Raw genomic sequence first — 10,887 nt, forward strand, 5'->3', positions numbered from 1 at the left:
GAGAGGGGCCTGAATTGTAAATAATTACCAGCCATTATTCTGGAGGTCATAAGATGTGCAACTTCTCCAGTTAATCTTGTAGGTGATGTCAGTATTGTAGAACTTAAGATTGGCCTTTTAAAATGTCTTTTCGGGTTTTTGCATTTATGACAATCGGATGGCCCCACCTGGACCGACTAACCAGCCCTGTGGACCCCCAACCCAGAAACTGACTCATCCATCACAAGAGGACACATTTGATTCCCTGTGATTTCATCTCCAATCCAACCAATCAGCATGCCTTCTACTGTAGGTCTCTGTCCACCAAACTATCTTTGAAAGACCCCTAACCTCTGAGCTTTCGGGGAAATTGATTTGAATAATAGCTTTGTCTCCCACGTGGCATGGCTGGCCTCATATCAATCAAACTGTTTTACTCCAATGTCATGGTCTTGGTGAGTTGATTTTGTTTGTGGGGTAGGCAGGAAGAACCCATTGGGCAGTTACAATAATGACAACAATAAAATTCCTTCCTCCATTTTCCTTTACTCTTTCATTTTTGTCTTATTTTTAATGATTCTGATTTATGATCATTTGTGTCATTTGATACAGATGTCATTGGTCTAATTCATCTTAACTTTTTGGAAACATACAAAATACACTTTAAAATGAGCTGCTATTATCAAAAGAAAATGTTTCTCTAATTGAGGATTTAATAACATTTTTGAATTTGATAAATATGCTATTAGTTTGTATTTTGCCTCTAAAGTATAAAATTACTTAGTCTAATTTATGTACACTATATATGCTAATATAGAAAAAGGAAAAAAAAAATGCCACAGTATTTGCTCAGGAATGGGGAAGGCATATATTTTAACTATGCTATTATTTCCTTTTTTGAGACAGGGTCTCACCTTGTTGCCCAGGCTAGAATGCAGAGACATGATCACAGCTCATTGCAGCCTCAACCTCCCAGGCTCAAGCAATCCTCCAACCCCAGCCTCCCAAGTAGCTGAGACTATAGGCATGCACTGCCGCACCTGGTTAATTCTTAATTTTTTTGTAGAGATGGGGTCTTACTATGTTGCCCAGGCTGGTCTCAAATTCCTGGGCTCAACTTTCTTTGTTTCTATACTTTTGTGGTGGTTGGAGTACTAGGAATTAGATCCAGAGTACATTAAGAAAAATTACTCCAAAGCTCTGGCTCGTTCTTCCTCAGATAAAAATGGACATTTAAGTGAGATGGCTGTTATTTAGACAAACACATCAATGGCTTTATTTAGGTTATGAAAGTCAACTCCTCTGACCACTATCACCTTGACCTTAGATGGAAGAGTCTTGATAAAACAGGGCAAAAGAGCTCTGACAAATTTTAGTGTTCTTTTGGGGTAGGATAAAGGGATGTGGGATCCCTAGAACTAATAGGCCATCAATGAAGGTAGGGTGGAGGGGCTGGCAACAAGACAACTGTGTGAAATTTCTGTTTATGGAGAAAAACAGCCAGGGAGACATTCACGTAGTAGAAACAACCAATTACTTCTGTTATTCCTAAGCTCTTGGGGAGAGTTAACAGGAACTGCATTCTGTTAGTAGTGCTTAAGGGAGGAGTTGTTAATTACATCTTAATGGGTGCAGGATTTCCTAGGATTTAAGGGCCAGGGCTTGCATATTAAATCTAATAGTTCGAATAAATTTATAAACCCAGAAAATTAGACTGGGGTCATATAGACTATACTATTGTTAGGAAAAACTGTAAAATATTTAGAATGAGCACAAAGATTACTGAGTTATGTAGAAGTATCATGTTCATAACAAAGCAAATAATACTCGTTCAGTGAGATGCAAATAAATGTTGACAGACGGGTGGCAATGAAATTGATGCCCCCCCAGCGGCCCCAAGATAATTCAAAATATTACATTTTGTTTTGTATGAAGAACCCATTTTAAAGATATTTTTTTAAACTTAATGCAAACCTGTAGAATCACTAGTGAATCAGGGGTCAGCAAACTTTTTCTATAAAGAGCCAGGTAGTTATTTTAGGCTTTACAGGCCCCATATATCTTTCTGCTAAAAAGATTTAAGTTGATTCATAATAATTGTACATATTTATGGGTATATGTGCTCTTTTGATACATGTATACAATGTGTAATAGTCCAGTAGGCTATTTAGAATATCCATCATTTCAAACATCTATCATTTCTTTGCATTGAGAACATTTCAAATTATCTCTTCTAGCTATTTTGAAATAATAAATTGTTGTTAACTATACTCACCCTACTGTGCTGTTGTACACTAGGACTTATTCCCTCTACTTAACTCTGTGTTTGTACTCATTAACTAACCTCTTTTTATCCCCCTGCCCCTCCAAGCCTCTGGTAACTATCATTCTACTTTATCTCCATGAGATCCACTTTTTTAAGCTCCCACATGTGAGCGAGAGCATATTTATATTTCTGTGCCTGGCTTATTTCACTTAACATAATAACCTACAATTTCATCCATGTTGTTGCAAATGACAAGATTTCGTTCTTTTTTATGGCTGAATAGTATTTCGTTGTGTATGCATATACCACATCTTAAAATCTGTTCATTTGTTGAGGTACAGTTAGGTTGGCTCCATATCTTAGCTATTGTGAATAGCACTGAAATAAACAGAAGAGTGCAGGAATTCCCCTGATATACTGTTTTCCTTTCCTTTGGGTATATCCTCAGCAGTGAGCTTGCTAGATCATATGATAGTTCTATTTTTGTGTGTTTTTTTTTTTTTTTTTTGAGAAATCTCCGTACAATTTTTCATAATGGCTACACTAATTTACATTCCCACCACCAGTATTTAAGAATTCTCTTTTCTCCACAGCCTCACCAGCATTTATTTTTTCTTTTGGGTAATAGCCATTCTAACTGGTATGACATGATAAATTATTGTGGTTTTGATTTGCACTTCCCTGATGGTTAGTAATGTTGAAATTTTTTTTCATGTACTTATTGACCATTTGTATGTATTCTCTTGAGAAATTTCCGTTCAGATCATTTGCCCATGTTTTAATGGGATTATTTGTTTTATTGCTGTTGAGCTGAGTTCCTTGTATATTTTAGACATTAATCCCTTGTTGAGTGAATAGTTTGCAAATTCCACAGAATCTCTTCACTCTGATTGTTTTGTTTGGTGCGCAAAAGCTTTAGTTTCCTCTTGTCCCATTTGTCTGTTTTTGTTGGCTGTGCTTTTGGAGTTTTAGCCATAAGATTTTTGCCTAGACCAATGTCCTGAAAAATTTCCCCTATGTTTTTTCCAATACTTTTTAAATTTCGGGCCTCATGATTAAGTCTTTAACCCCTATTGAGTTGATTTTTGTGTATGGTCAAAGGCAGGGTTTTAATTTTATCCTTCATGTGGATATCCAGTTTTCCTTGTACCATTTATTGAAAAGAGTATTCTTTTTCTTTCTTTTTTTTTTTAAAGACAGAGTCTCGTTCTGTTGTCTGTGCTCTGGAATGCAGTGGCACCATCTTGGCTCACTGCAACCTCTGCCTCCCAGGTTCAAGCAATCCTCCTGCCTCAGCCTCCCAAGTAGCTATGATTACAGGTGCGTGCCACCATGCCTGGCTAATTTTTGTATTTTTAGTAGGGACAGCGTTTCACCATCTTGGCCAGGCTGGTCTCAAACTCCTGACCTTGTGATCCACCTACTTCGGCCTCCCAAAGTGCTGGGATTACAGGCATGAGCCACCGCGCCTGGCCCGCAAACAGTATTCTTTCCCCAATGTGTGTTCATGGTGCCTTTGTTGGAAATCAGTTGGCTGTAAATTTGTGGATTTATTTCTAGATTCTCCATGTGTCAGTTTTTATGCTAATGCCATGCTGCTTTAGTTACTATAGCCTTGTCATAGATTTGGAAGTCAGGTAGTGTGATATCTCCAGCTTTGTTCTTTTTTGCTCAGGATTCTTTGGCTATTCAGAATCTTTTGTGGTTCCATATAAATTTTATAATTTTTTTTCTATTTCTGTGAAAAATGACTTTTGTTTTTAAATAAAGATTGCATTGTAACTGTAGATTGCTTTGGGAAGTATGGTCATTTTAACAATGTTAATCTTTCCAATCTATGAGCATGGGATCTCTTTCCTTTTGTTTGTGCCCTCTTCAATTTCTTTCATCAGTGTTTTGTGGTTTTCCTTGTAGAAGTCTTTCATCTTCTCCTTTAAATTTATTCTAGTTAGTTTTTGGGTAGCCATTGTAAATGGATTGCTTTCTTGATTTTTCACCTAATTTGTTATTGATGTATAGAAATGCTACTAATTTTTGTAGGTTTATTTTGTATCTTGCAACTTTACTAAATTTATCAGTTCTAAGAAATTTTTAGTAGTCTTTAGGTTTTTCTCCATATAAGATCATATCACGTCATCTGCAAAGAGGAACAATTTCACTTCCTCTTTTCTAATTTAATGCCTTTAATTTCTTTGTCTTACTTTGATTGCTTTGGGTAGAATTTCCAGTATTATGCTGAATAAGAGTGGTAAAAGTGGGCATTCTGTCTTATTTCAGTTCTTAGAGGAAAAGTTGCCTTTCCTCTAAGAAAATGTTAGCTGTGGGTTTGTCATATATGGTTTTTATTTTGCTGAGGTATGTTCTTTCTATGCCTAATTTGTTAAGAGTTTTATATGAAGGGATGTTGAATTTTATTAAATGCTTTTTCTACATCTATTGAGATGATCATATGGTTTTTGTGCTTCATTCTGTCAATGTGACATATCACATTTATTGATTTGCTTATATTAAATTATCTTTTCATCCTTGATAATGTAGTTTTTGATTGAATTGTTCAGTTTACTAGTATTCTGTTGAGAATTTTTGTGTCTATGTTTGAGGGATATTGGCCCATAGTCTTCATTTTTTGTTTAGTTCTTATCAGGTTTGGTATCAGGGTAATGCATAGAATGAGTAGGGAAAATTCTCTTCTCTTTAAAGATTTGAAATAGTTGTGAGAAGAATTAGTGTTAGTTCTTTATAAGTTTGGTAGAATTCAACATTGAAGCCATTTGGTCCTGGGCTTTTCTTTATTGGGAATCTTTATTACTGATTTAATCTCATTACTCATTATTGGTCTGTTCAGCTTTTCTATTTCTTCATGGTTGGTGTTTTTGTTTGTTTGTTTATTTGTTTGTTTTTTCCCTAAGCTGATAGTCCAGCAGGGAAAATCTAGATAGGCTTTATGTGTCCAGGTTTCGGTACCAGGGTTTTGTTATTGGTGTATAAAAGTGCAAACTTTTATTTATCCGTTTCCTCTAGGTTTTCTAGTTTGTTAGTGAAGAGTTGTTTACAATAGTCTGTAATGGTTTTTTATATTTTTGTGGCTTAAGTTGCAATTTCTCCTTTTTTGCTTCTGATTTTATTTATTTGTGTCTTCTTTCTTATTCTTGGTTAGTCTAGCTAATGGTTTATTGATTTTGTTTACCTCAACAAAACCCAGCTTTTCATTTTTGTTGATTCTTTGTATTTTTTTCCAGTCTCTATTTTGTTTAATGTTGCTGTGATCTCTATTTTTTTCTTGCTACTAATTTTGGGTTTGGTTCATTATTGATTTTCTAGGTTGTTTGTTTAAAATCTTATTTTATAATGTAGGCATTTATTGCTATAACCTTCCCTCTTAGCACTGCTTTTGCTGTATTCTGTAGGTTTTGGTATGTTGTGTTTATATTTTTATTTGTTTCAAGCAATTTTTTGATTTTCTTCTGAACTTCTTCATTGACCCAATAGTTATTAAGGAGCATGTTGTTTAATTTCCATGTATTTATATGGTTTCCCAAGTTTCTCTTATTATGGATTTCTAGTTTTATTTCACTGTGGTCTGAGAAGATACTTGAAATTATTTTAATTTTTAAAAATTTGCTGAGAGTTGTTTGGTGGCCTAACATATGGTCTATTTTAGAGAACGTTCCATGTGCTGATTAGAAGAATGTGTATTCAGCGGTTAGATGAAAACTGTAAATTTCTGATAGGTCTAAAGTGTAGTTTAAATTCAATTTTTTTGGTTGATTTCCTGTCTAGATGATCTGTCCAATGATGAGAGTGGGGTGCTGAAGTCTCCAACTGTTAATTGTATTGGAATCTATCCTCCCCGTAGGTATAATAATATTTGCTTTCTATATCTTGAGTACTGTGGTGTTAGGTGCATATATATTTAGAATTGTTGTATCTTTTTTGCCAGATTGATCTCTTTATTATATAATCTTCTTTGCATCATTACAGTTTTTGACTTAAAGTCTGTTTCATCTGACTTAAGTATAGCTACTTCTGCTTGTTTTTTTTTTTTTTTTTTTTCCATTTCTGTGGAATATCTTTTTCCATCCCTCCACTTTCAGTCTGTGTGTCTTTACAGGTGAAGTGAGTTTCTGGTAGGCAGTGTACAGTTGAATCACGTTTTTAAAATTTATTCAGCCAGTCTGTCTCTTTTACATAACTGATTTAATCCTTTTACATTCAAGGTTATTCAGAGGTGAGGATTTATTCCTGTCATTTTGTTAATTGTTTCCTATTTTTTTGTATGTCCTTTGTTCCTTTCTTCTGTTCTCATTGTTTGTCATTGCAGTTTTGTGGTTTTCTGTAGTGATAACATTTGACTCCTTTCTCTTTTTCATTTGTATGTCTGCTCTACCAGTGAGTTTTATACTGTGATATGTTTTCATGATGGTGGTAGTTGTCCTTTCACTTCCAGATATAGGACTCTCTTAAGCTTTTCTTGCAGGGCTGGTTATGGTAATGAATTCCCTCAGTTTTCTCCTGTCTGGGAAAGACTTTATCTCCCCTTCAATTTTGAAGGATAGCTTTGCTGGGTATATTATTTTTGTTGGCTAGGTTTTTATTTTTTTTTTCTTTCAGCAATTTGAATATATCATTCCATTGTCTCCTGGCCTATAAGGTTTCTACTGAGAAATATGCTGTTAGTTTGGTGGAATTCCTTTATATGTGACTTGATGCTTTTCTGTTGCTATTTTTATTTATTTTATGTATTATTATTATTATTATTATTATTACTTTTTTAGAGACAGAGCATTGCTCTGTTGCCCAGGATGAAGTGCAGTAGTGTGATCTCAGCTCACTGCAACGTCTGCCTCCCAGCTCATGAGTAGCTGGGACTATAGGTATGTGCCCCCACACCCAGCTAATTTTTGTATTTTTAGTAGAGATGGGGTTTTGCCATTGTATTAGTCCATTCTCACACTGCTGTGAATAAATAGCTGAGACTGGGTAATTTATTAAGAAAGAGGTTTAATTGACTCAGTTCCACATGGCTGGGGAGGCCTCAGGAAACTTACAATCATGGTGGAAGACACCTCTTCACAGGGTGGCAGGAGAGAGAATGAGTGCTGAGCAAAGGGGGAAGCCCCTTATAAAACCATCAGATCTTGTGAGAACTCACTATCACGAGAACAGAATGGGGGAAACCACCCCCAATGATTCAATTATCTCCACCTGGTCCCACCCTTGACAGGTGGGGATTATACAATTAATACAATTCAAGGTGAGATTTGGTTGGGGACAAAGAGCCAAACCATATCAGCCCTGTTGCCCAGGCTTGCCTTGATCTCCTGAGCTCAGGCAATCCACCTAGCTCAGCCTCCCAATGTGCTATGATTATAGACATGAGCCACCGTGCCAGCCTCTGTTGCTATTTTTAGATTCCTCTCTTTATCTTTGACTTTTGACAGTTTGACTATAATGTTCCTTGGAAAAGACCTCTTTAGATTAAATCTGGGGAATCTTTGAGCTTCCTGTATCTGTCTATATTTCTTGCAAGGCTTGGGAAATTTTCATCTGTTTTTAAAAACAGGTTTTCTATGCCTTTGCCCATCTTTTCGCTTGGAACTCCCTACATTTGAATATTTGGTCACTTTATGGTGTCTCTTATACTACTTGGCTGTCTTCATTCTTTTTATTTTTATAATTTTTTTTTCTTTTTATCTGCCTGGGCTATTTCAAAAGACCTGTCTTCAAGTTCAGAAATTCTTTCTTCTGCTTGTTCTAGCCTAGTGTTAAGCTCTTAATGGTGTTTCTTTAAAACCATTGAATTCTTTAGTTTCAGAATATTTAGTTCTTTTTTATGATACTATCTTTTTGAAATTCTCATTCAGATCATGAATTGTTTTCCTGGTTTCTTTGTATGGTTTGTCTGTGTTCTTTTGTATCTCACTGAGTTTTAAAAATGTGTTTTTGAATTCTTTGTCAGGCATTTTATGGATTTCCTTTTTGTTGGAATCTGTTATTGGGGAATTATTGTGTTCCTTTGAAAGTGTCACGTTTTCTTGACTTTTCATGTTTCTTTTGTTCTTACATTGATATCTGTGCATCTGATGTTAAAATTGTTTCTTCCGATTTTATGGATTGGAATTTGTAGAGAAATACTTTTAAAAATAGATGTATCTGTAGTTTTGGTTGGGCAGGGCACTTTGGTTTTGATTCTGGGTGGGTAAAATATGTGGTCTCTGTTTATTTCTTTTGCTGTAATCAGTGTCTGTGGATTCCTCAGGGTCCATTTGTAGTGCAGGCTGTAGCAAGGCTTTGCTGGAAATGAGGATGTCAGGCAGGATGGTCCTCAGGCCCCAGTGATGGCAGCAGTAGGCTGGGTGTGGCAGTTACTGAGCCCCCAGGCAGCATACATGAGCATTGGTGGTAATGAGTTCAGGTAGGCCAATCCTTGGGTTTTCATGTATCTTGCTTGTGTGCTGACAGTGGCAGTGGTGGGCTAAGTGGGTGGGCAGTGTGTGTGGCATTGGCAATGGCAATAGCAATGGTAGGTCAACCCTCAGGCCCCCAAACATCACACGCAGGTGCCAGTCATGGTGCAGCAGGCTGGGCAGACTAGTGCTAGGTGGCACATGCACATGGTTGCTGCTGCTGGTGGCAGTGGCAGGCTGTGTAGGTCCATCCTCAGGCCCCTGGAAGGTGCCGATGGTGGTGGGTGGGATGGATTGATCCCCAGGTCTCTGAATATACATGTGCTACAGGTGAAGGCTGTGGGTAGGGAGGGCCTGTCCTTAGGTTCCCTGGTGGTGTGCATGGGCATGGACTGCAGTGGGTAGGGTGGGTCAATCTCCAGGCCTCTGAATGGTGTGTGTGTGTGTGTGCGCATGTGTGTGCCAGTAATGGTGGTGGTGGTGGGTGATACAGGCCCATACTCAAGCCTCTGGATGGCACACATAGGCACTGATGTTAGTGGGCATCATGGGCCTGTTGTCAATCCCCCTCACATTGTGTGTGGGCTCCAGCAGCGGTAGGTAGGCAGATCCATTGCCAGGACCCCAGACTGCATGCTTAAGCACCAGTAGCAGTGGTTGGGCCAAACATTACATTTTATTGGCCTTGGATATTGACAATTTTGCATCTATTGGCAAACTCATTTCAGCATTGGCTATATATGTGTCCTTTGAATATTCACTTAAGCTGTTTTTGACATCTTACTCATTCTCTCCATTAATAAGTTAATATCTTGACATATGTTCATTTTACATTTGTATGAGAGTCATGACTTTACCTTTTAAAAAACTATCCTTTAACACATGTTTCCATAGAGCGAGTGTGATCATACTGATCTTTCAAATGATGAAATTCTTAATGCCTTTTCTGACTTTAGTACCATAATCCTTTGCCTTATGAGAGACATTGAATAATTTGTACCTTTTAACCCTCACTCATGAATTAGTGTTCAATGACAATATTCACCACTCTCTCAGATCTCAGGCCAAAGGACCAGGGATTAGCCACTCAAAGCCCTACTCTGAGAGGTGCCATGCTCAGAAAAAAAAAAAGATTAGTATAACCAAGTCTGGGGCTACACCTAAAAATATGGTGTCTTTGATTCTCACCTCCGTACTCTATTTTAGGACGTTATTGTATATATGCAATAGTGCAAACTGAATTATTAAAAATATAAATGAATTATACTACATAATAACTACTATGATTATAACTGGTGTGAATTCCAATCAATATAAAATTAAGTCGTTAAAAGAATAGCACTTTCAGGAAGAAAGGATGAAACTGATGAATTGTAGAACCATGGAGATTTCTTGTTGGATTTACAGTTTCCTCTTGGAGCTGTTATTTTCTTACTTCCAACTGTTTGATTTAATCTTATGTTATTTAGGAGCAGAGGAATCTGGAGCATATAATTGCCTTCTGGTAGTGGGGTAAGAGGTTAGGTTCTATGATCATTCTTGCTCAGGAATATTACTATCCTGTTAAGACAAGTAAACTCTGGTCTTATCATGGCTAGCATAATACTTTGTGTTTTTCATTTGTGAATTGTCAAGAAACTGATTCTCATTAAATACATTTATAAAATGCTCCCCGGAAAATACTGGATTCTCCAATTAATATATGCTGTGGTCTGAATATTGTATCTCCCCAGAATTTACGTGTTGAAATCCTAAACCCCAAAGTGATGGTATTAGGAAGTAAGATCTTCTGGGGGATGATTAGGTCATGAGTGCAAAGCCCCCATGAATGGGATTAGTGCCCTTAGAAAAGAGGCCTTAGAGAGCTGCTTTGCCCCTTCCGCTGTGCAAGAACTCAGTGAAAATGTATCATCTGTGGACTAATAATGGGCCTTCACCAGGCATCAAGTCTGCCAGCGTCTTGATCTTGGACTTTCTAGCTTCCAGAGCTGTAAGAAATAAATTTCTGTTGTTTATAAGCCACCCAGTTTATGTTTTTTATATAGCAACCAGAATGGACTAAGGCAATGTGATTATCACTTCACATGTGACTATTGACGTCTGATGTAATACCTAAGTTCTTATGTTCTTGGTTTAAAAGAATTGAAACAAGAGACCCACAGCAAAGGAGATGCAGCATAGAGGAGTTTATTACAAAATAAAAAGTATTTTGAAAGTTAAGTGCAGGATAGACAG

The sequence above is a fragment of the Hylobates moloch genome, unplaced genomic scaffold (assembly GCF_009828535.3).
Source record: "Hylobates moloch isolate HMO894 unplaced genomic scaffold, HMol_V3 SCAFFOLD_6, whole genome shotgun sequence".
NCBI classification, from domain to species: domain Eukaryota; kingdom Metazoa; phylum Chordata; class Mammalia; order Primates; family Hylobatidae; genus Hylobates; species Hylobates moloch.